Consider the following 23978-nt stretch of genomic DNA (forward strand, 5'->3'; position numbering starts at 1 on the left):
AGAGATGTCATGAAGATTGCCTGCTGCAAGTGCTCCTACTGAGCACAGGAAAGCAGGAGCAGAAGTGATGATTGATTCAGCTCCCAGGCTTTAGTGCTGGAACGTGGTTGTCACTGACAGTGTTCTGACAGTGGAGGGCCTCTCACCTGGCTGCAGATCACTTGCCCAGCAAAAAATCATGCCTAGGGGGAGCAGTGACATAAAGGCTGTGACACACTGCACACTAAGCAGCGCGGAGCGGTGGCCACTGCCTTTGCGAGCAGTGTGTCATGTCATTTTCTTCCTGGCACGTCAGCTTGCGAGAGCTCGCATAGCTGAGCGTGGCGAGATGAAAAGTTCGGCTCGTGCGTATAAACCCAGGCGCCAGGATGCAGGATGGTTGTTACGCACGAGCCAATTGGCTGAAGGTGCAGTCAATCATCTGCCCGCGCTCAGCTCACACACTGCACGCAAAGCTCCGGGCCAGACAGCTTTGCTTTGCTCTGCATGGCTTTGCATGCAGTGTGTCATGGGCTTTAATCCCTGTGTCTTGTGACAGCACTCGGGCTTAGAGATTGGCACTGTCACATTACAGGAGGTCGCCATACCTAGGTATTTTCGAGGGCTATGGTAGAACAGGAGCGGCAGGGGAAAAGTAAATATAAGGGGGCAAGGGGGGTCATTTGGCCTGAGAGCCGTACACCATCACAAAGCAGCCTATTTATTTGCCCCAAAAGCTTAGGTGTTTGCTTACAGCCACGGCCAGCAGCCTGTACAAATCAATGACAAGCTGACATCTGTTTTATGAATGCAAAAAAACCTGTTGATTGTGTCAGAAATTCAGAGCTTTTCAGTGTGTTGTGCACACTTCCTGTCACAAGGAGTCTGTTTAGCCCTCCCTGTTCTTATCTTGGGGCTGCAAGTCAATTCATGCCTATACTGGAGATGGGAGTTTTTGAGTCATTCAGCAAAAGAAAATTGTGCAGGACTAACGCCACTTAGTCCACAACAATGCTGTGCGATGTCGGGCCACAACAGGAAATTCGAAGCCGAGTTCATTTCTGACAGATAAATAGGTATTTTGTTAAACAAATAGGAATTTATCTAGATTTGCTGGGTCTTTTTCTTGACATATCTTCTAAAGCAGTGGTTCTCAACCTGTAAAACCTCAGGACCCACATTTGTCCTTGGTCATTAAGTCGCGACCCATGTCTCACCACAATGGAACACACAGCATTGCAGTACTGCATGTTCCAGTGCAAGCGATTAAACTGTGGGCGGGAGGTGTGTTCGGAGGTGCAATTCAAATTAATTGCAACACAATGCACCTCCCGCCCTTCCCGAACCAGAATGAACAGTAGGTGCAATTGCGTGGTAGTTTGTAACTAAGCCACTGACAGACACACGCAACCACAGACACAATCGCACACACACACATACACACTCCCAAAAAATATTTTTAGGGGTTCAGTGTGGGCTGCTGTGCTGTAACAGAACTCCATTCATATGTGCATTGCTTGTACAGCTCCTTTGCACTCCCTGTAGAGGTACCGGGAGACTCCGGTCACATGAGGGAACGGTAAGCAATGCACATAAGGTTGGAGCTCCCTCGTGGCCCACCCCACCTCAAGCTGAATGGCTGCTCGGCACGAGAACTGACAGTGCTGTGCTAGTGGTAGGCTGAGGAGCCTCTCACCTAGTGCAGTGAAAGGCATGCAGCGACCCATGGAACATGGGGTCGCGACCCACTTTTGGGTCACGACCCACCAGTTGAGAACCAAGGCTCTAAAGTGAACTTATGTATGCCCATGCAGGGCAAAGCAAGAGGCTCACTTTACTGCCAGGACCTGCACCAGTTACCTACATGACAGTGCTGGTGTCTGGCAACTGGCCATCTAGCACTGTCGGTTTGGGGTGGGAAGAGAGTCCTCAGGCCTCTGTAAACTCCAAGTTATAACTTGTGCATATACAGGGCTTAACATTTTTACTCCTGTGTTTTAATCTTAGAATGTAGAACTTGTAGTATGTTTAAGCCAAAAGTGGATATCACCGTATGTACTATTATCACCAATTGGGGAAAGCTTCTCTGGATATCCTAGGGACCAAACCCATACAGGAATTGGTGTGCTAATCATTGTTCAAAGGATAGTTACCTCAGGATTACACTTATCCCTTTAAGGCAATACCTCATACTCTAACTATTCACCATGTTGACTTTAGAGTAGCATTAAACTTAAGCAGAAACATGTATTATAGTGGCTTCAAGGAACACAGTGACCCTGGTGAAGGTTATAAGCTCCCTGCTGTTGCTAGGAAGATTTACCTCAGTTGCTGGGCAGATCTTTAATAAACTGAGCACAGGATTGGTGCCAGATTTTTGGTGGGAAAACAGCTGGCCAACGACTGACTAGGGGAGATACAGGCATGCTGTGCACACTCCCAGCAGGGATCCCAGAGACGCAAACTGACCATGCCATCAGGCATCTGCTTCCTTACTTGACATGGTCAGCTTGAAAAAGGAACCAAGGGGAACTGGCAGGATCACCAGGTGTTTAGCCCTAACAAATGAAATAAAAACTGAACAGGCCGTATATATTAAGAATCATACGAAAAAGCCAACACATATGAGGAATCTTCATTTTGGGGTAACATCCAGCTTTTTTCACTTCCTGATGTAGTGCCGGGGCTAACCACCAATATACAGTCATGTGAAAAAGAAAGTACACCCTCTTTGGATTCTACGGTTTTAAGTATCAGAATATAATAAAAATCCTCTGGTCCTAAGTTGGTCTTAAAATTAGGTAACTACAACCAGGGCCGTCTTTAACGTGGGGCAAAGGGGGCAGTTGCCCGGGGCCCAGTCATGGCTGTGGGGCCCAAAGCAGCTGCCCCTTGAGCCCGCAGAAACTTGCCGAACGGATCACATAGTAACATACGTTATGGCAGCAGCCGCATACGGCACTGTTTATGCACAGCTCTCTTACGGGCCTGACTACAACCTCAGATGAGCAACAACACATGACATATTATACTGTGTGCCCTTATTTATTTTACAAACATAAGACCAAAATGGAGGAGCCATGTGTGGAAAACTAAGTACACAAGCTACTGATTCAGTAGCTTGTGGAACCACCTTCAGAAGCAATAACTTGAAGTAATCATTATTTGTATGACTCATCGTTGGATGGAGGAATTTCAGCCCACTCTTCTTTACAATGTTGCTTCAGTTCAATGAGGTTTGTAGGCATTTGTTTATGCACAGCTCTCTTAAGTTCCTACCACAGCATTTCATTTAGGTTGAGGTCTGGGCTTTGACTGGGCCATTTCAAAGTCTTGATTCTATTCTTTTTTTAGTACTTAGTTTTTTTACAAATAACTCCTCCATTTTGGTTTTATGTTTGTAAAATGAATAAAGACACGGTGTAATATGTCTTGTGTTGTTGTTCATCTGAAGTTGTATTTACCTAATTATAAGACCTGCTAAGGGACAGATGGCCTTTATTTTGTCTTAATATGTAAAACCATAGAATTCAAAGAGGGTGTACGTTCTTTTTTACATGACTGTACTATAGTGGGAATTTGCCTGCTCCTCTGGGTGAGCGGAGAGGCAGCTTAGCAAAGAGAAAATATGTATAAGATACTGCGGGGGTCTAGCATTTCCGTCAACCTGTTCATGGGCCAAGCATAGGTTCACACTAAGAGCCATATAAATACCATATTTATGAGTATATCAGAAGATGTCCAGCAGTGCCACCAAACTGGTGGGACCCAGGTACACCCATCTACTGTATGGAGAAGTCTGGCCAGAAGTGGTCTTCATTGAAGAATTGCGCCCAAAAAGCCATACCTCCGACATGGAAACAAGTCTAAGGCCCCATTCACACCGAGCGATTTATCGTGCGATTTTTGCAGCGATATCGCTCTATGTAGCTTCTCCAATCCATTTCAATGGAGCTGTTCACATCTCGCCGCTCAATATCGCTTGTAGCTCGTCGCTGTAGCTTGTCTCTCCTACACGACCCTTTTTTCTGCGGATTTAGAGCGATTTTGCTCCTGATTGCATACAGCCCAATAGCCTTAGTGACTCAACTATGCACGAAAACATAGGAACTGGGTTGCAGAAAAATGGCAGCAGGTGCTGTGGACTGATGAGCCAAAATTTGAAAGATTTGCCTTTAGCAGGAGGCAGTTTGTTCGTCGAAGGGCTGGAGAGCGGTATAATGAGTGTCGGCAGCAACAGTGAAGTATGGTGGGGGTTCCTTGCAAGTCTGGAGCTGCATTTCTACAAATGGAGTTGGGGATTTGGTGAGGATCAATGGTGTCCTCAATGCTGAGAAATACAAGCAGGTACTTATCCATTATGCCATACCATCAGGGAGGCATGTGATTGGCCCCAAATGTATTCTGCAGCAGAATGACGACCCCAAACATGCAGCCAATGTCATTAAGAACTATGTTCAGCGTAAAGAAGAACAAGGAGACCTGGAAGTCATGGTTTGTCCCCCACAGTGCCCTGATCTCAACATCATCAAGTCTGTATAAGAATACATGAAGAGACAAAAGGATTTGAGGCAGCCGACATCCACAGAAGATCTGTGGTTAGTTCTCCAAGATGTTTGGAACAACCTACCTGCCGAGTTCCTTCAAAAACTGTGTGTACCTAGAAGAATTGATACTGTTTTGAAGGCAAAGGGTGGTCACACCAAATAGTGATTTATTTTTGATTTCTCTTCTGTTCAGTTACCTTCCTTTTTGTTCATTTATAAAAAAAAACAAAAACTATTACCACTTTTTCTGAAAGCACTCATACTTTACAGTATTTCTTCACACATGCCTAAAACCTTTGCACAGTATTGTATATTTCTGCACAAACTGACTGCCAGAGGTACAAATGTGATCCTATTGACATGTTTATTTCCAGGCCTTAGTGTACATGCAGTCATAAATTGTGACACTAGAGGGAGCCGGAGTTTACGTATTTATTCTACTATTATACAGCCACCAAATACTGGCTTCATGCCATGGTTGCCAGGCTGCCCTATATTTAGCTTATTAAGCTGCTTTGCAAGAAAAAAATGATATAAGCCACAAACAAGCTCTTCCTGAGCTTAGCTCACATGGTTTAGTAGAAGAGAAACAAGATACAATGATAACACAAAACCTCCTTTGATTTACTGACATACCAACAGATAGGTAGTGTATTGAAGTACTATTCAGGACAGACATAGGAATCCCCAGAATGTTTATGTTTTCTCCAGATAGCACAATTGACTTTATCAGCTATCTAGCAAACCAGTAAAAGTGAAGATGATATCAGAGAGTTTGCATGTCCAAAAAAAACAAAACTTTTATTAGGCTTAGTATTTAAAGGACGTCTGTGATTTGAGAATTACTTTGCTGGCCTCTAAGTTTGATTATGTTAGTTTACTGACTGCGATGAAACCGCTTTAATATTTTCTGAATCAATGACCCATAAATTCTGCTGTTACTTGCTGCATGCTTGTTCCAGCTCAGTAAAAGTACGGGAGTGACAACCAGGAAATCAACATTTTGTTCAGAGGTCAGCAATAGCAGCCTACACATTGCTCTTAGAACAGGTTTCCTTTAAATCGGTTGAGTCAGTTGTATATTACATCACTTTACCTCAATTTATTGCAATTATGGTTGCAATCAGAATGCTGTGTTAATGCATACGCTTTAAATGCTCTAAGTGCATTATGGAATGGCAACCTATTTAGTATAAATGAGTTTCTTTAGGCAGATATACAAGGCACAGATTATTGCAGCTCTATAATCATTATTACAACATTAAATGTATTTTTAAATGCAAACAGTGTAAGTACCTGAAAGTGACCTGGTGTCGGTCGCCGGTAGTTCCGCTACAGCAGGGCTGCGGTGTGAGAGGAAGAAGCAGTCCAGTGAGCCAATCAGTTCATGTGCTGACAAGAAGCATGCTGATATGGGGAGAAAGCAGAGTGACAGAGAGATGAGCTCAGCACTTTGCCGTTTCTCCTTTCACTGTCACAGGCTGGGCCGCGTCCAAGACAGTCTGGAAGTGGGTTAAAATATGCTGGCCAATGAGACTTAGTTATCTTGTGTCAGAAAAGAAGTACTGGGAGGCGTTCTCTGCATTGAAAGGGAATACTACAACCAAAGCAGCCTTTTATTTTATATTTTAATAGGATATTCAATCTCATCTTGTTATTTTTGTCTGGAGTCCAGCTTCTGGGACCCGTCTACTACAACCCCCAGATGGTTCACATCTATCACGTGGTGCCCATAGTAACCAATCAGCTTCTCTCTGCTATTTGTTCAGTTAAGCTTTGAACACGAAAGAGAGAAGCTGATCCAGATTTTGTCTGCTCCGGTTTTGATAAATTCCCCTCCATGAGTTTAGGTCCACTAAATATCCATCGTTGTGTGCGTGGTACCAACGATGGATGTTTAGTGGACCTAAATGAGGAATGAATGAGCCCTCTCTGGTGGCACACGAGCCCAGGTTCATGGACCACCAATGGAAATAGATCCGACCGACCCAGATCGCTTCAGTACGCGAACCGGGCCAGTCACAATCAGGCAGCGGCGGTGACCTTTAAACAGGCAGATTAGACGGCCGCTTCCTCCTCGCTAGGACCCTGGGAGGCCCCCGCGAGCAGCCGTCTAATCTGCCTGTTTAGAGGTCACCGCTGCTGCCTGATTGTGACCGGCCCGACTACAGAGGCGATCCGGGACGTTCTGATCCCCCGTGAGAGCAGCACAGCCTTTCCCCCTCCCCTCCTGAGAGCAAAACAACCTTCACCATTACTGCCCTAGGAGGACCTGGCCCCATGTCATCAGTAGGGAACCCGCACCTGCACATATGATGAGGAGTACATGAGCAAACAGCAGAAGAGCAAGAAAAAAGTAGGTTACTATCTGATCAGTATCACACCCCAGGCAAGAAGATTTTTCTGAGGATTTAATTATACTTTTAATGTATACAGGACATGATGTATTCAGTTCTTTTAAACACTTCACCATATGTTTCTTATTACATCATCTTCATACCAAGCAAACTTACATAACATTCTGGTTTACATAAGGAGCAAGTTGCTACATCGAACAGAACAATAAATAAATGTGCCCATGAAATCTAAATACTGGCATCCCATGGGTAGACTGATGAAATAAACCACATAATACAACATTACACAGAATGTGGTATCACTCTGGTCATTATTCTGTCTGGCAGAATTGTATGAACCACAAAAGTGGCTGGAAAGAACAACACATTATTTGATAGATAACACAGTAACTCAGTAACTCTTGCAATTATGTGCCTTTCGGTGTCCTTCAATCTGAATGGCTCCTAAACGCATCTACTGGGGCTCCCAGGCACTGCAAATACAGACATATTTTATGCTGTATGCCCATACACCTATATTTGAGTCTATGGGAATGAGCCTCTAGGGATCATGCCAATGGGCATTGTTTTCCTATGTTTGACATGCATCCGAAACTGCTTTATCAATGTATGACCATGTCACATTAAAAATGCACATAAAATACACATGAGGAGGGGGTTCAGTGAGGGTCCTCTGGGGGAAGGGGGCAGAAATCTAAAGCCCAGAGATGGGCTTCAACATGAAGAAATGTTTTTGATGCGAGGCCACTTTAACAGCATGGTGACATTTAGTAAATACGAAGGCTATTAACACAGGTCACACAATGCATTAACAACTTGTACAGGATTGTAGGAAGATGGCGTCAGGTCAAATACAGTCATATGGATGTATAATATATATACATATGCTAAAATGAGAACATTTACCCAGAATTTTGGATGTATACTGTATGTTCTATTTTTAGCATATGTATAATATGGATATCTTGATTTTATTATTTTCTGTAATAAAGATTAGTGATGCACAGATACCAATACCAGTATCCGTATCGGTGCCGATACTGAGCACGTGCACAACTACTCATGCAAAGGCTCCGATACCAAAACCCGACACTGATGCTTTAATTATTCAAATTAAAGCGATTGCCTTAGGTCCCGCTCTTGATGGGGACCTCACAGCAGCCTTCTTGGGAACCATGCAATGCTTCTGTTTACAGCGCTTCTGCCAGCCCACACATCTCCCCCTTTTGAGACCCCCAGCACATCTACCCCTCCTGAAACCCTCCACACATCTCTCCCTCCTGAGATCCTCCGCCCGAGACATCAGGCCGGCACCCTGAAGCAGAGCCGTAGCACAGACGGCACTATGTACAGGTATTGTGCAGCAAACCTGCACCTTAACGCCACAGCTACTTTAGAAATATTGCCTGCTGTTTCTATCCTGGCATTTATTCTGCATTGCTGTATAATGTATTGCTGGGATTTGAAGTCCTGTATAGCTGATGGTATTATTCTGCATTGCTGTATAGCCTATTGCTGAGATTTTTATTCCTCTATAGCCGGTGCCATTCCACATTGCTGTAAAATTATTGCTTGGATTTTACTGTTCTATAGCTGATGGTATTCTGCACTGCTGTATATTGTATTGCTGGGATTTGTAGTTCTCTGTAGCTGATGGTATTCTGCATTGCTACATAATGTATTGCTGAGATTTGTACTCCTCTGTAGCTAGTGGTATTCTCCATTGCTATAAAATGTATGGCTGAAATTTGTAGTCCCACTACAGCTTGGAGTCATTAGCAGAACTACTGGTGTCGCAGAGGTCGCAGCTGTTCACTACTGAGTCCTTTAGGAAAATATTGGTACTCCTACTCGGTCTGGAAAAAATGGTATCAGTGCATCCCTAATTAAAAAAAATGTAATTAATTTTTTTTTGTAGGAGTATATAACTGATATGTACTGTTAAAGTTTTATTTTTTCCTTTTTTTTGTGTGTACTGGGATGTGAGTACAGAGCTCTGTAATAATATTTGGCCCATGGTACTGAAGCCTTACTAAAAACAGTATAATAAAACACTGAACGTGCCACATAAAACACCATGGGGTCTATTCACGAAGCAGCCAAAGGATCTAGCCGTAGCTTTGGCCGATCCTTCGGCTAGCTTCGGCCCCAGGACCCCTTCGGTTCTACAGCTACTGCTGTACGGGCTATTCACAAGCTCCCGTAGCCCGTACAGCTCCCGAACTTAGCCGAGCGGCTCAGTCGAGTTGCAGAAAGATCAGCGTCCCTTGTTACCAGCTAACCAGGGACACTGATCTCCAGACAGCAAACTCTCCCCCTCCCGGCAGCCCAGGAGAGAAACACTGCTTTTTCTTTTTTTGTTTTATTCTGACACGGAGCCGTGTCAGAATAGAAAAAAAAAAAATTTGCCCATAGGAATGCATTGCTAGATTCCTATTGGTTATTTCAATTTGCAATAGCCAATAGTAAACTAGCATTGCACCCGCCCTCTGCTGCAGTTCTCCATCAGGTCCATCAGCAGAGGGCGGGTACAATGTTAGTTTACTATTGGCTATTGCAAATTGAAATAGCCAATAGGAATCTAGCAATGCATATCTATGGGCAAAATTGTTTTTTAATTTTTTTCTATTCTGACACTGCTCCGTGTCAGAATAAAGAAAAAAAGAAAAAGCAGTGTTTCTCTCCTGGGTGGCCGGGAGGGGGAGACTCCCAGAGCGCCCGGGAGAGTTTGTTTTTCTTCTTTTTTTCCGCCGGCCAATAGAAAACTGTTGGGCGGAGCTAGCTGTCATTGCTAGCTCCGCACAATCGTTTTCTATTTACTTTTTGTACTTTTTAAACAATTTTTCTGTTCTGCTCGGTCCCTCTGAGGGACCGAGCAGAACAGCCGAGCCAAATGCCGCTCAGCGGCATTCGGCTATTCACTCACTGCTGTTCGGCATCTATAAGAATAGGCAGAACAGCAGCGAGTAGCCTGCCGGAGGTTCGGCTCAGCCGATCCAGATGTTGGATCGGCTGAGTCGAACTCCTTCTGCACTTCGGGTCAGCTGAACATGCTGAGCATGTTCGGCCGACCCGAAGCCATGCGAAGAAAGCCGATGTACGGCTGATTTCAGCCGATGTACGGCTGATTTAAGCCGATATACGGCTGAAATCAGCCGTACAAGCCTGAAGTGAATAGCCGAACAGTGTTCGGCTCACTACACTTGGGGTCGGTTGTGCACTCGGCTGCCCTCGGCAGCTTAGTGAATAGACCCCCATGTATGCCCAATTAGCATTTCAAGAAACAGGTTGCTAGTGCTTTACAAAGAAAACCAACTTTGACTCTACATGCTTTAAATCTGTAGCTGAGTGGGGCAGGGAGCCTTTGCAACACATTAAATATCGGGAGGTTTTCTATTGGCACAGAACACTAGGACAATGGTATTTCAGGGACAGTTGCAATAGAACCCAAGTCCTTTGGGAAAAGGGAACTTATTGTTCTATGTCTCATAGAAATAGTTACATGGATCCTCAGAAGGAGATTCATTGCCTAATATTGGACTTCTTTTAGTGATGAGGAGTGATTTTTCTGAGAAGTGCTATTTTGTGGTTTAATTAATTTCTTTTGATGATATGTACAATAAATATTTCCATTATCCTTCATAGAATTTTCTTGTCTTACTACAGTTTCAAATCATTCATCTCTTTTGCCTCTACAGCTGTACGTTAGGTGGTGCATGGAAACCTCTTTTGTTGTGGCGGAAAACAGGTTTTAACACATAATATGAGATTCATTTACAGGCTGTTCACTTTGCAAGGGAATATTCACTTAGCTTAGTGAATGTGGTGAAATGGTTGGATGATGAAAGTCAACAGAACTTCACCTAATCCTCTAAGCTAAGGGAAAGATTTCCCCGGCAAAGTGAACAGCCTGTTTTTCTTTAGTAAATCAAGCCCAGGAGCTCACAATTATCTTTCTTGCGTCTTCTTTCTTGCTTTCTTCTTACGTCCTTCTTTTAGAACCAAATCCTTGCCCCTCTTCCCTTCACCACATTTTGTCTCTTATGTCCGATGTATAGATCTGCATCGATAAATTATACTGTTTAGCTACCCAAAATGTCCATCTGGCTCAGAACTATTGCATATTGTCAAATGCTATTGTAAAGGAAAATAATATTCAAAAAGAACCAGAATTGGTATTTCCTGGTGGTAGTATCATTTGTTGATTTAAGTGTCTGTAAATGCAGAAGATACAAATAAAGGAGATAGTTTTAACCTTTTCTTAAAGCAGATCTCTGGACAAAACTGTTCTTAAAGGAGAATTATGAGGCGAGTGATTTTCACTCAGCCTCATAATCTGAGCCGACCTGTGACAATGAAACTGTCGGCTCAGTAGATCGGGAAGTGAGTGAACACATACCGTCGCTCGCTCACTTCTCGATCTATCCGCGCAGGGAGCCGTGATTGTCACTCACAACTTCCTGCAGGGATTCCCCCCTTCCCTGTCCGATCCTCCAGTGCTGACTGGCAGAACGGATGGGGGAGGGGGCAGATACAGCTGGCTCTGCCTCTAGATAGGCAGAGCCAGCTGTCACTCACGCTGCTGGGTGGATCCAGACAGCATTGTCGGGTTCCGTTCCAGCTGCAGTATCTCACTATACCGCGAGCTGTAGCTCGTGGTATACTGAGCTTTGGGTGACGGGAGGACGCTAGTTTGTATCCTCCCGTTACCCTTAGGAGAACTATGGAGAAAAGCACTGAACCCATAGTTCTCCTTTAACTCTTGTAGTGGGGCAAAGGTTAAGTGCTCCTTTTTGTCTAGGTGCTAAAATAAAAAAGTTATATTTACCCGGACCCCGGAGCCAGCTGGCTGTCACGCCGCTCTCTCCAGCCTGCCCCCCCCCCCCCCGCTTTGACAAACAAAATGTTCCCCAAAAAAAAACTATACACCGTGTATAGGATGTTACGACTCGAAGGACCTTAGACCACTGCAGTGGAGGGGGAGAGAGGCTCAAGGGATCGGCCTAAGAGCAAGCCTCCTCCGAGAATCAGGGGAGCTTAACTTTTTTTTTAGGACCTAGACAGGAGTTCTGCTTTAAAAGAGAAGCACAGAGGCAGTAAAATATACCCTTCCCAATACTTTTAGCTGGTGTGGGATGCTGCAGCTGTCACGCTCCGGCTCTAACACCAAGAGCTGAGCAATCCCATGGCTACTGATCAGTCAGCTCTCAGCCTCTACTTTCAGTGGAGAGCTACACTAGCATTTACAGCCATCCCCCTGCAGGGATTCCCCGTCCCCTCTCTGTTCCTCCAGCACTGGCCAGAGCTAGAGGTAAGGGAAGGGGGCAGCTGTCAATGAGGCAGCTGTGGTGGATCTGGAAAATGCCAGGATCCTTCTCAGCTGCAGCTTGACTCTGCACGGTCAAAAACCTGATATCTGTTGACTATCGGTCATTAGCGATTGTACTCCTGATTGTAACCCAAAAGTATAGCCAAAAAAAGGTTTGACTCTCTCTTTAAAAGCTGCAGTCACTGTATGGGTATTCTGACAGTGGCACAACCACTGCTGTCAGAATACAATATTCCTGCGTGGGAATGCCCCATTCACACTGTTAGTGTAGATGGAGGGATCAAGAATGATTGAATTAGCGTATGACCAGCTTTAGGTTAAGTGTCCATTGACACCACCACAGAGTATACTGCAACACACAGGGTTACCTGCATTGAGGTTACCTGCATTAGGCAGTCCATTCATATTCATATCTGAACACACAAAAATAAAAGATATCCTGCACAAGTATTTAAAAGCAGTGCGCTGCACAGCAGAGCATTTGCGTTTGTGCTTTGTGTCGCACTATATCGTAAATGTGTTGAGACCTGGGGCGGAACTACCACTGGGACCTGAGCCCGGGTGGGCCCAGCAGACCTAGGCACCAGACCAGTGGCAGGATAGGGCAAGAGATGGAGGGGGGGGGGGGGCTGCCAACCGTCAGGCCAACCACCCCAAAGTGAAGCCGGAGTGAGGCAGAGCAGCCTTTAGGCACACGGTGAGGCAGCGCTGGGGCCTCAGCTGGGAGGACCCAGCGAGCAGCTTCCTAATTACACAGCCCGCCGCCTCTCCCTGCTACATGATGTTCCCGCCGTGAGGAGGAGGAGACTAGGTGATGCTTTTATCTTCTGTATGTGCCTAAGTTCTGTGACATGTTTGTAGTCCTCTACAACTGATGGAATTAATCTGCATTTCTGTATAGAGTATTACTGAGAGTTGTAGTTCTCTATAGCCTTACCATTCTGCATTTCTGTAGAGAGTATTGCTGGGAGTTGTAGTTCTCTATAGCCGTAACCATTCTGCATTTCTGTAGATTATTGCTGGGAGTTGTAGTCCTCTATAGCCATTACCATTCTGCATTTCTGTCTAAAGGATTGTTGGGAGTTGTAGTTCTCTATAGCCGTTACCATTCTGCATTTCTGTATAAAGCATTGCTGGGAGTTGTAGTCCTCTATACAGAAATGCAGAATGGTAACGCCTATGGGTAGGCAGTACGGGCATTGTAAGAGGCGGGGGGGGGGGGGGGTGGCAAAAACAAAATCTTGCACCAGGGCCCATTGTTCCTTAGGTCCGCCACTGGTTGAGACACACTATAGATGTGAATTGGACTGCAATTGATAATCAATGGCGACATACCACATCACATTCAGCAATAACTGGCAATGTGGTGTGCACAACGCCCTAAAATTGAGTAAGATGAAGAAACAATAATTGCTCTATTCTTTGTACAGAGATTATTGTTACAATGAAGCTTCCTTCACTCTCACATTTGTTGGACCCATCTCCGGTGGCGGAGATTTAGTTAGAAGTCAGAGACCTTGAGCCCTGTGTATTCTGAAACTGAACTGTAACTGAAAAGTGTGCTTCAAGTTTGAAACAATAACTGAAACTGCAACTAAATATGGGTGAGCAAATGTTAAAATATTTCATGTTAAATATAGATCATGAATGCAGTCCACTCATCATCAATCTAGGTCATGAATGATAAGACAAGTATCGGGTTACACAATTATATGGATTGTCCTGTGAATAGTTACATAGTTACATAGTTACATAGTATTTGGGGTTGAATAAAGACATACGTCCATCAAGTCCAACCCATATAGGTCCATGCATCATCTCATTCTTAGGGATACTGGTTTCCCTGGATATTACGGTCCCTCAAGAAATTGTCCAAACGTTTCTTGAACAAATCTACACTCTTGGCTGAAATCACTGCCGATGGCAGTGAGTTCCAGACCTTAACCGCTCTTACTGTAAAGAACCCTCTTCGCCCATTGTGCTGGAATTTTTTCTCCACCAACTTTAGGTGGTGGCCTCTAGTCTTTGTAATGGAGTTAATCTCAAACAGTTTGTTGCCAATGTTGCTGTCACCATTGAACATCTTGTACATGAAAATCATATCCCCCCTTAATCTCCTTAATTCCAGCGTAAACATGTTTAAGGTCAGAAGCCTTGTCTCATAGCTCTGGTCCTCCATTCCCCTAATTAGTTTTGTTGCCCTCCGCTGGACTCTCTCCAGTTCAAGGACATCCCTTCTCAGTACCGGCGACCAAAACTGGACCGCGTACTCCAGATGTGGCCGAACCAACGATCTATATAGAGGCACAATTATAGACTTGTCCCTGCAATACATCCCCTTCTTAATACAGGACAAGACCCTGCTATCTTTGTTTACTGCAGCTTGGCACTGCAAGCTACCATTCAGTTTGTGGTCTACAATGACCCCCAAATCTTTTTCTATTTCTGACTTCCCTAGCGGCATACCCATGATTGTATAGCCTATTTGTTTATTTTTATGTCCAAAGTGCATTACTTTGCATTTATCGACATTAAACCTCATCTGCCATAGTATTGCCCACTCCCCTATTTTATCCAGGTCCTCCTGCAATGTTATATTGTCACGATCCGTTTCTAGTACCCTCCCTATTTTTGTATCGTCTGCAAACACGGAAACATGGCTATTTATTCCCTCCCCGATGTCATTAATGAATAGGTTGAACAGTATCGGACCCAGCACAGATCCTTGAGGCACATCGCTCATTACACTAGCCCAGTTCGAAAAGGTGCCATTTACAGATACTCTCTGGACAGGTTCCCGTAGCCAGTTCTCTATCCACGTACACACCACCTCATCTATGCCCATAGCCCTCAGCTTGTGAAGTAAGCGCTTGTGTGGTACCGTATCAAATGCCTTTGAGAAATCCAGGTATACCACATCTACCGGCTTCCCTCCATCCCTCCATAGTTGAATAAAATATTATTACAGTTCTCATATAAGATTATGGCGGTTATTCACAAAGCTGCCGTAGGCAGCCGAGTGAAAACCGACCCGAAGTGAAGTGAGCCGAACGCTGTTGCTCTTGTCGTAATGACAGATGGGCGTCCCTGGTTACCTGGTTACATCTGTCATTACACACTGAGAATGTGGCGAGGCCGCTGTCATATCACAGCGGTTCCTGTCGGGTTCTCAGTGTAATGCTGGAACGGCATCCCTGGTTACCTGGTAACCAGAGACGCTGATCTGAATTTGCAAGTGAGATCACGGCTGGCTCCGCCTAGCTGTCAGTAGCAGGCTCTCGGCCGGCCAATGGCCAGCCATTCGGCCAGCTTCGCATTTCCCCTGGGCTCAGTCAAGCCGAAGCTCGACTGAGCCCCTCGGCCAACTTCGGGAGGTGTACGGGCTATAGTGAATAGCCGTACAGCAGCCCTTCGGTTCTAATGAACCAAAGGGGTCCTGGGGCCGAAGGATCAGCCGAATAACCCCCATGTCTTTGTAGATTGTATGGGACATATTGCCATTGATGTTATTGAAAGTGCAACATTCGGAATTAAAAAAAACCAAAACAAAATATACATGCAACATTAATAACCATCTAAAACCAAATCTTAGTGGGCTATATTTCTTAAAGCTCAACCTGCAGCATGAGGAGCCTGTGATATTTTTTCTTCTTCAAGGGGGAGACCTGTGATAGACTATTTGAAGCTTGTTTTATAGTCAGCCGTACTCACAGTTGGTCGTCTCCTTCCCCTCTTTCACGGGTCCAGATGTCCAGATGGAAGTCCTGTAATCTCAGTTGTAGAGGGAGGATTTTGTAGGGGGTTAAACTCGTGGTTTAGAGGAAATAGTGTGTGTCTCTCCATCGTTGTTTTTTTCGGGTTGCAGTCAGCAGTTTCTCAGGGAAGCAGTCGTCTGTGTGGGTCACATAACACACATTAACGGGTAGACGCGTTTCGCTCCGCCCACCGGAGCTTCGTCAGAACCATACGGATGGCTGGTGGATGATTACCTTAAATAACCCTTTCACACCTGCTAAATAATTACATCCGAAGTGCGTGTTCAATGATCGAGTGTTAATGAGGGTCACATTCTTCTAAAACTGTTCAGTGCAGTTCCTTTTAATCCTCAGGAACTGCCCTGTTTCAATGATAGGGGATGGTGGCTATTCGCATGGAGCAGTGTATTAGCCGCAGTTTCCTTTCTAAATGTTCTCGTAGTGAGTTTTCCTGCTTCTATCCTGCCCAGCTCCTGGCAACCAGTGGCATCCCTGGTTACCTGGTAACCAGAGACGCTGATCTGAATTTGCAAGTGAGATCACGGCTGGTTCCGCCTAGCTGTCAGTAGCAGGCTCTCGGCCGGCCAATGGCCAGCCGTTCGGCCAGCTTCGCATTTCCCCTGGGCTCAGTCAAGCCGAAGCTCGACTGAGCCCCTCGGCCAACTTCGGGAGCTGTACGGGCTATAGTGAATAGCCGTACAGCAGCCCTTCGGTTCTAATGAACCAAAGGGGTCCTGGGGCCGAAGGATCAGCCGAATAACCCCCATGTCTTTGTAGATTGTATGGGACATATTGCCATTGATGTTATTGAAAGTGCAACATTCGGAATTAAAAAAAACCAAAACAAAATATACATGCAACATTAATAACCATCTAAAACCAAATCTTAGTGGGCTATATTTCTTAAAGCTCAACCTGCAGCATGAGGAGCCTGTGAGCAGCTATTCTGCTCTCTCCCCGCCATTCACAGAGCTCCTATTACTATGATCCCACAATGCATTGAGATCTGTGAATGGAGGAGAAACACATGAATGACAGAATTTCCTCCTCCACTCACAGAACCTGTTGCATTGTTTTTGCATATTTATGTATCTCCCATACAAACATAGTAAACTTCAGTTTTAAAGTGTATGTGTGGGCAAAATAAAAAAATATTTTAACGTATCCTTTTAAAATCCCTGCAAGTGCAGAAAAGCACCTGTCGATCTGCTAGAATTTAACTTTTTTGCCATATTAGATCAATGTCATTGACCAAATATGGCCATGTTGCCATATATGGCAGTGGCATATCCAGGGTATGGCACATATGGCACATGCCCTGGGCGCCGCTTGAAATTTCACTGACCCAAGAAGATAGCTTACTTTTTTTTCTCCCACCCCTTCTATACACATCTCCCTGCCTGGCTCTTAACAATCACCAATGCTCTGCCCAGCTCCTGGCAACCAATTATGCCAGAGCATCCGAGGTTGCTAAGAGCTGGGTGTGGAGATGTGTAAGGGCCCTACACATCTCCCCACCTGGCTCTTAGCAACCTAGGATGTTCTGGCCAGAGTCCTGCCCAGCTCCTGGCAACCAGTGGCGTCACTGGTTGCCAGGAGAAGGCAATCTTTTTTTAGATATAAGGTCAATGATGTCACCAGTATCTAGCCTATTTTTTAGGTGCAGCTGTGCGGATAGAGAATGCCCCAACCGCAGCTGATTGGGCTGGCACCGAGAGCTTCCTTCCAGGTGTGGACAAACGCAAGTTCAGACCGAAGTTAAAGCATATGTAAACCCTGACCGGATGACACTTAGAGGGTTATTCACAAAGCTGCTGAAGGCAGCCGAGTGAGGAACCGACACGAAGGGAAGTGATCCGAACGCTGTTCGACTATTCACTTCAGGCTTGTATAATCATAGAATCACATGGCTATGTGATTATTAATCATCATACATAGAAGGATGCATTGGTAGAATTTGATTTTTGAGTGTAAAGGTCCGCTTTAATCTATTCCAGTCCCCTTGTAGGCCACTATGGGTGGATCTGGAAGCACTGTCTTGTGCACCATACTCCCTATGCTCCTTACCCTGGTTACCCCCAGCCTCCGCCCCCCCCCCCTCTATGAGCCCCATATTGACCCACACCTTCACCTTATGGGACTCCACCAGATATTCTAGTAACCTTCAGTTTCCACATCTCCTGTTACTTACCATACTGGGCAACCCTCTGTTCCCCCGGGCCTTGACTCCCCCCTTACGTTCACATGGCGGTCCTCCCAAGGTCTGGTATACCTCTGTGACCTGTTGGAAGAGGGATCAGCTCACCCTTGGGACTATTACAAAGACAAGATTGGAGCCCCACCCTCTGAATACTTTAGGTATATATAACTCAGACACTGGTTCGCTTTCTCCCTCACACAGTCCTCACCCTGGACGGGCCTAACCATGTTCGAACATACGTGTAAACGCAACCCCTATAGTCCCAAACTAGTCTCACTAATTTATTCCCACCTGAACACGCTGACCTCCCCCTCCAGACATTCATATGTTGTCAGATGGGAGCGGGACCTTGGAACCTCACAACCTCTAGAAATTTGGCAATAAATCTGGACCTCCATGGCCACCTGCACAATCAAAGTATCTTCACTAGAAACCTCTTTTAAATCTCTCACGAGGTGGTACCTGGTGCCGTCCAGACTAGCCCTTCTCCATCCATCCCACTCATCATCCTGTTTCAGAGGTTGCCTATCACAGGGCGACGTCCTCCACACGTGGTGGACCTGTCCTATGCTTGCCAGATTTTGGTCGAGAGTTTTTCATTTGCTAGACAGATTGTTTTCTGTAACTCTTCGTAAGGACCCATGGCTGGCCTTACTACATCTCAAATCCCCGCTCCTCACTAAAAGCCAACACTGTCTAACCACGCATGTCCTGCTGGCAGCCAAACTATTCCCTTGGCCTGGAAAAAACAGTTTGTACCGATCAGTGAGGTTACAAGGCGGATGGACTTCATTTGTCTGAATGAAAAACTGACCAGAATCCTTTTAGATACCAATAAAACCTTCACAAAAATCTGACAACCATGGATAGACTATGCCTATCCCTCCTTGTCCCCGGATAGCCTTTCAGCCCTATAGAATCTTTCCACCTAATGCACAAAAGCTTGGACAACCCCAGTGCCTCCCCTCCCCCTCTTCCTTCTTCCTTTCTGCCCCACTTTCTAGACTTTAGTACTTTGGATCCCCTTATCCGTTCCATTCCTCCCCCTCTCGCTACTCTCCTACTTTGAGACGCCCAGCGATAACAATATTGCTAAACCGCAATACCTGATGGTACCCACCATTCCCACGTCCCTTCTTTTTTATGCAACACAGTATTGTTTACTATATTTTGAATGACTTATACTGTTAAACATTTAATAAAAACTTTGAAACAAACAAAACAGAGATATTCTCTGAATCTGAGAGGATGTTTAAAATGAACACAGGATAGGGTAACAATGACTCATTTACTTACTCAGCCTTGTGGTTCTATTAGCCAGGTCAAGCGGTAGAATGAAAAAAGTACTATAAATCTCTGTGCAGACTTTCCTTTATCTGAGGATGGACTAGGCAAGAAATGGTAAGTCCCCATACAGCACTTAGTTCTCCCCATATTCTGCTCTATGTAAAAAGCTATTCTCAACCCTTTTACCGTGGAGGAAACCATAAAATCATTTTCAGGAACCCCCTGCTAAAAAAAAGTTTGTATCTACAGCTCATGGCTGGTTTGCGTGATCAGGAAATTGTAGATATAAGACCCCATTCACACTGAGCGACATGCAGAATTTTTCTGCGCGATTTCGTTCTGAGCGGCATTGAGCTACATTGACATTTGTCACTCTACGTAGCACGACTTTTGGGAGGGACTTTGTCGCTGCTACATTGGGCTGTAACCAATCAACAGCGGTCTTGATGTGACATCATTCTTTCCTGCTGTGCAAAAGTGACCCTTCTGTAGTGCGATATCGAGCGACAAGGTCGTGCAATATCGCCGGTAATGCGCAACTTTGCGCGACACCATTGAGTCTACTGGGGCCAAACCGCGCGACATCCGCCGAAAAATAGGTCATGTTCGAGCTACAAGCTTGAGCGACAAGTTACAGGCGACATTGAGATGTGAGCGGCTCCATTGAAATGCATTGGACAAGCTACATTGAGCGACATTGCGCGGAAATATGCTTTATTTTAGAGCGGAAATCGCACGACAAACCGCTCAGTGTGAACGGGGTCTAATAGTATATAAAGAATGAGACACAGACATCCAATTCACCTAGAAGTTTTGGATGCTGAAGTTCCCAATGACACTTAGATATGTAATTTGCAGAGATGATGCTGTTAGCATACATGTATCCTAATGCCAGTGTTTCTTTACATACTGTTTCGCAAATGTTCAAAGAACATCTACAACAACTAACTCATGTCTTGTCTGGTCACATTTTTAGATCGCATCCTCAAGGAAACTCAGTGCAATCTCTTGTCAGCATAGCAACAATGTAAACATAAAGAATGGGCGTATGACTCATCTGATGAGGAAACCTCAATGAGACAGAGAGTACAGTGCATGGTTTTTTTGTGCCATGGGGCATTTTTGTGCTGTGTGATGTCTTTTATGTCTTTCATGTAAAGGACAAAGTTATCTTTTTCCACAGTTAATTTTGTTAGCCTTATCACAATAAGTTATTCATGTGGTCATTGACGTTAAGGCCAATCAAAGGTGCCAACTTCATCTGAATCTAATTTCAAACGATCATTTTTTTCCTACAGAATAGAATACAGACATGAATAAGGCAAGGAATTTGCTTGGGTCCTGAAAGACCATGGTCACCTCTGGGTACCATGATTGAAATGTGAAACAAAATGGGTAAGGGGATTACTTTTTTTTCTCTTTTATAAAAAGATTAACCTTTTTTTTTTTATTCCTTGTTACATCTTAGTGCTGCTGACCCCCTGATGCCTCTTTACAGCCACCTCCTGTATGCCATTGCCCAGGATGGGCTTCCTCATGGTTTTAACAGCAGAAAATATGCTTTCACAATGAGCGCTGGCATAGCCGCGTGTAGCTTCTACTGGAGGCATATGTGACAGGGTGACCAATGCAAAACAGTAATTGGGAAACAGGACAGACCATTGTCAGCCCATAACAGGAAGTACTTGAACAAGGAAGCAAAACTTTGCCAGCGTTGCGTTTCACTGCAAACGCAAAAAAATTGAATGAAATGCACCGCCACGCCCCCTCCCTCCCCAAAACGCAGGGGGGAAGTTTCTCAGCGATTGCGGTGCGTTCCAGCAGCTACCGCTCTGGAACGCACACGCTTTCGGTATGAACAAGGCCTAAAGGCTCTGCATCTCCATGCCCAGCTCTTCAAAACCAGGATGCTCTTGCAGGCGTTCAGCCAAACTCCTGGCAACCAGTGACGTCACTGGTTTCCAGGTGCTCGGCAGGATGCCGGCAAGAACTTCCCAGGTTGCTAAGAGATGGGTGGGGAGATGTGTATGGCCCTTTCACATCTCCCCACCCAGCTCTTAGCCACCTGGGACGCTCTGCCTGGAAAGGGGGCGGCAGGCACACTGCAAACATTGTGCAGTAGAACGGGCATGCCTCTCTGCCTGCCGCCCCCCATGTGACCTAAAGAGATGCCGTCTGAGGCACCAACCTCAGGCGGCCTCATTATAGGGACTGCCCTGCGAACAAGGTTCATTATGACATTACAAGGCAGTATTTTAATGAAAGCTGCAAAGACTAAAAATTACTTTAGTAATTACATCAATATGTGAAAGATTATACGTGATTCAAGTAACTGGGTGTAGATCTACTTTAGTTAGTTTGTGAATAGCACAGAGGCTCAGTAACAGCACTGCTAATTTCTGTGCTGTAATTCATGTATCCCAAAAATATTTGAAAGTCTGCTTCATTAAAAAGGGAGGATCATGACTAAATAAATAATATGTGATAGGCTTAATGCCATTCTTGTGAACTGATACCTGTATTGGATTATATTACTATATACTCAGTATCAGTGTTTACCAATGACAGACACACAGTTCAGGTATTCATGTAATCCTCTGCTGATGTAATATTAGGAGGAGCCATTTAATACCTTACCACCTGAACAGCAGCAACACACATAAAGAAAGCATGCACTGAATGCAATGTAATGAAAGATAGCATGCCTGTGGCCCGAGGCCATGTAAGAGCAGTGTCAGCTGCCTTAGTACAATGACTAATAATTGTGGAAAATTTTAGTTTTTTGCAGGATAGCCATGGACTGTTTTTAGAAAAAAACAACTGTAGTGGAATCTGTGACATAATTCTTTACATGGGCTAGCAAGATAAATATAGCATGGATATAGGAACTGTATCAGTATGTTCCTGGTGCTGGCATCTTTCAGTACAGTACTGGGGGAATTATGTGCAGTAACTTCTTCGCAAAATAAGGTAAATATGGTGCAGAAAGGGTACGTTTAGTATTAACACGACCATGTTGCCATACTTCCTTTTAGGAATATCAGATGCCCGTGCCCCTCCGCTACATGCTGTGGTTCCATCCACCAACAGTAGTAACAGTTGGGGAGCAGGTTTCTGACACTCCCTGAAGTATGTCAGATATATTCTTAACTGGCTATACTCAGAGTCAACAGAGTCAACATCCACCAAAGTGGCACATATTAATTATCTTTTTTGCCTAACCTCCTTAACCTAGAGTAATTCCCCCCACCTTACCCTTTCTACACCACATGAGTTGGATGGCCACAAACTTCAGAAATCTTTCTTTCCCCAGGCCACATGATCTGTCGATCTGGACAGACTTCTATGGTGCTGTGTAGAGATTGCCAGTGGTGTATTTAGGTTTTGTGCTGCCCTAGGCAAGACTAAACTCATGCACTCCTAATCTAAATTTGCCCCACCCCTTCCTGTTTAAGACATTTTGCGTAACCTGTCAGTCACTGGATTCAGTACACACTTTGTATCCAGCTTATGACAGGTTGCTCTTATTAGCTTAGTGGGGAAGCCAGGATCTCAGGTGGCCTGTGCAGGATCTATGATGGGCTGTGTGGGGTCTGTAGTGGGCTCTCGGATGGGCTGTGAAGGATTTCTGATGGTCTCTGCAGGGTCTCGGCCAGCACAGCACAGCCCACTATAGATTCTGCAGACCCCACTACAGACCCTGTACACCCTACCACAGACCCTGCACACCCCCCTATAGACTATAGACCCTGCACAGCCCACCACAGACCCTGCACAGCCCAACATAAACCCTGGACAGCCCACCACAGACTCCACACATCCCACCATAGATCATGCACATCCCAACTAAGATCCTGCAGAGCCCACCGCAGGCCCGGCACAGCCCGCAACAGACCCCATACAGTCCACCATAGATCCTGCACAGCCCAATTGGGACTCTTAGATGGGCTGTGTGGGGTCTATGGTGGGCTCTGCAAGGCTTCAAGTGGGCTGTGCAGGTTCCCTTTTCCTGCATGCATGTGCTGCTCCAAGGCTGCCTGATTCTGTCTGGCCTGGCTCACCTCTCTGATTTGGGGGTGTTTTTCTGGTTTCCTTTTGAGGCTGCTATAAGCACCACTGAAGATAATTAACAATCAGATAAATACGCCATTTTTGTGTACAGCCTACATAAATCCATTGGCACAGCTTTCCTTTAGAAATTGGTAGATTAGCAAAGCATTGAAAGTTATTTATACATTACTATATACTCTCCCTTTTAAATTTGGCAGTTTGTCATAGGTATGGTCTACTAATAGAGTTTTACCTAATTTCATCTGAACTCAGGTTGGTCTGAATACTATTAAAAAAACAGACCAGCGCCAAGTTAAAACCTCCTCTCGCCCAAAAATGCCTTCAGCAATTCAGGCTGCCTGCCCCGCAACAGACGAGCGATATCACTGCATAAAACAAAAAACACCGGGCGCCTTTCCTGGTGCAAATAATCCTTTTAATGTGCACAAAGAATTATACAACTGAATTGTACTC

This window comes from Nanorana parkeri, unplaced genomic scaffold (genome assembly GCF_000935625.1).
Source record: "Nanorana parkeri isolate BGI_ZX_2015 unplaced genomic scaffold, ASM93562v1 scaffold116, whole genome shotgun sequence".
Taxonomy (NCBI): domain Eukaryota; kingdom Metazoa; phylum Chordata; class Amphibia; order Anura; family Dicroglossidae; genus Nanorana; species Nanorana parkeri.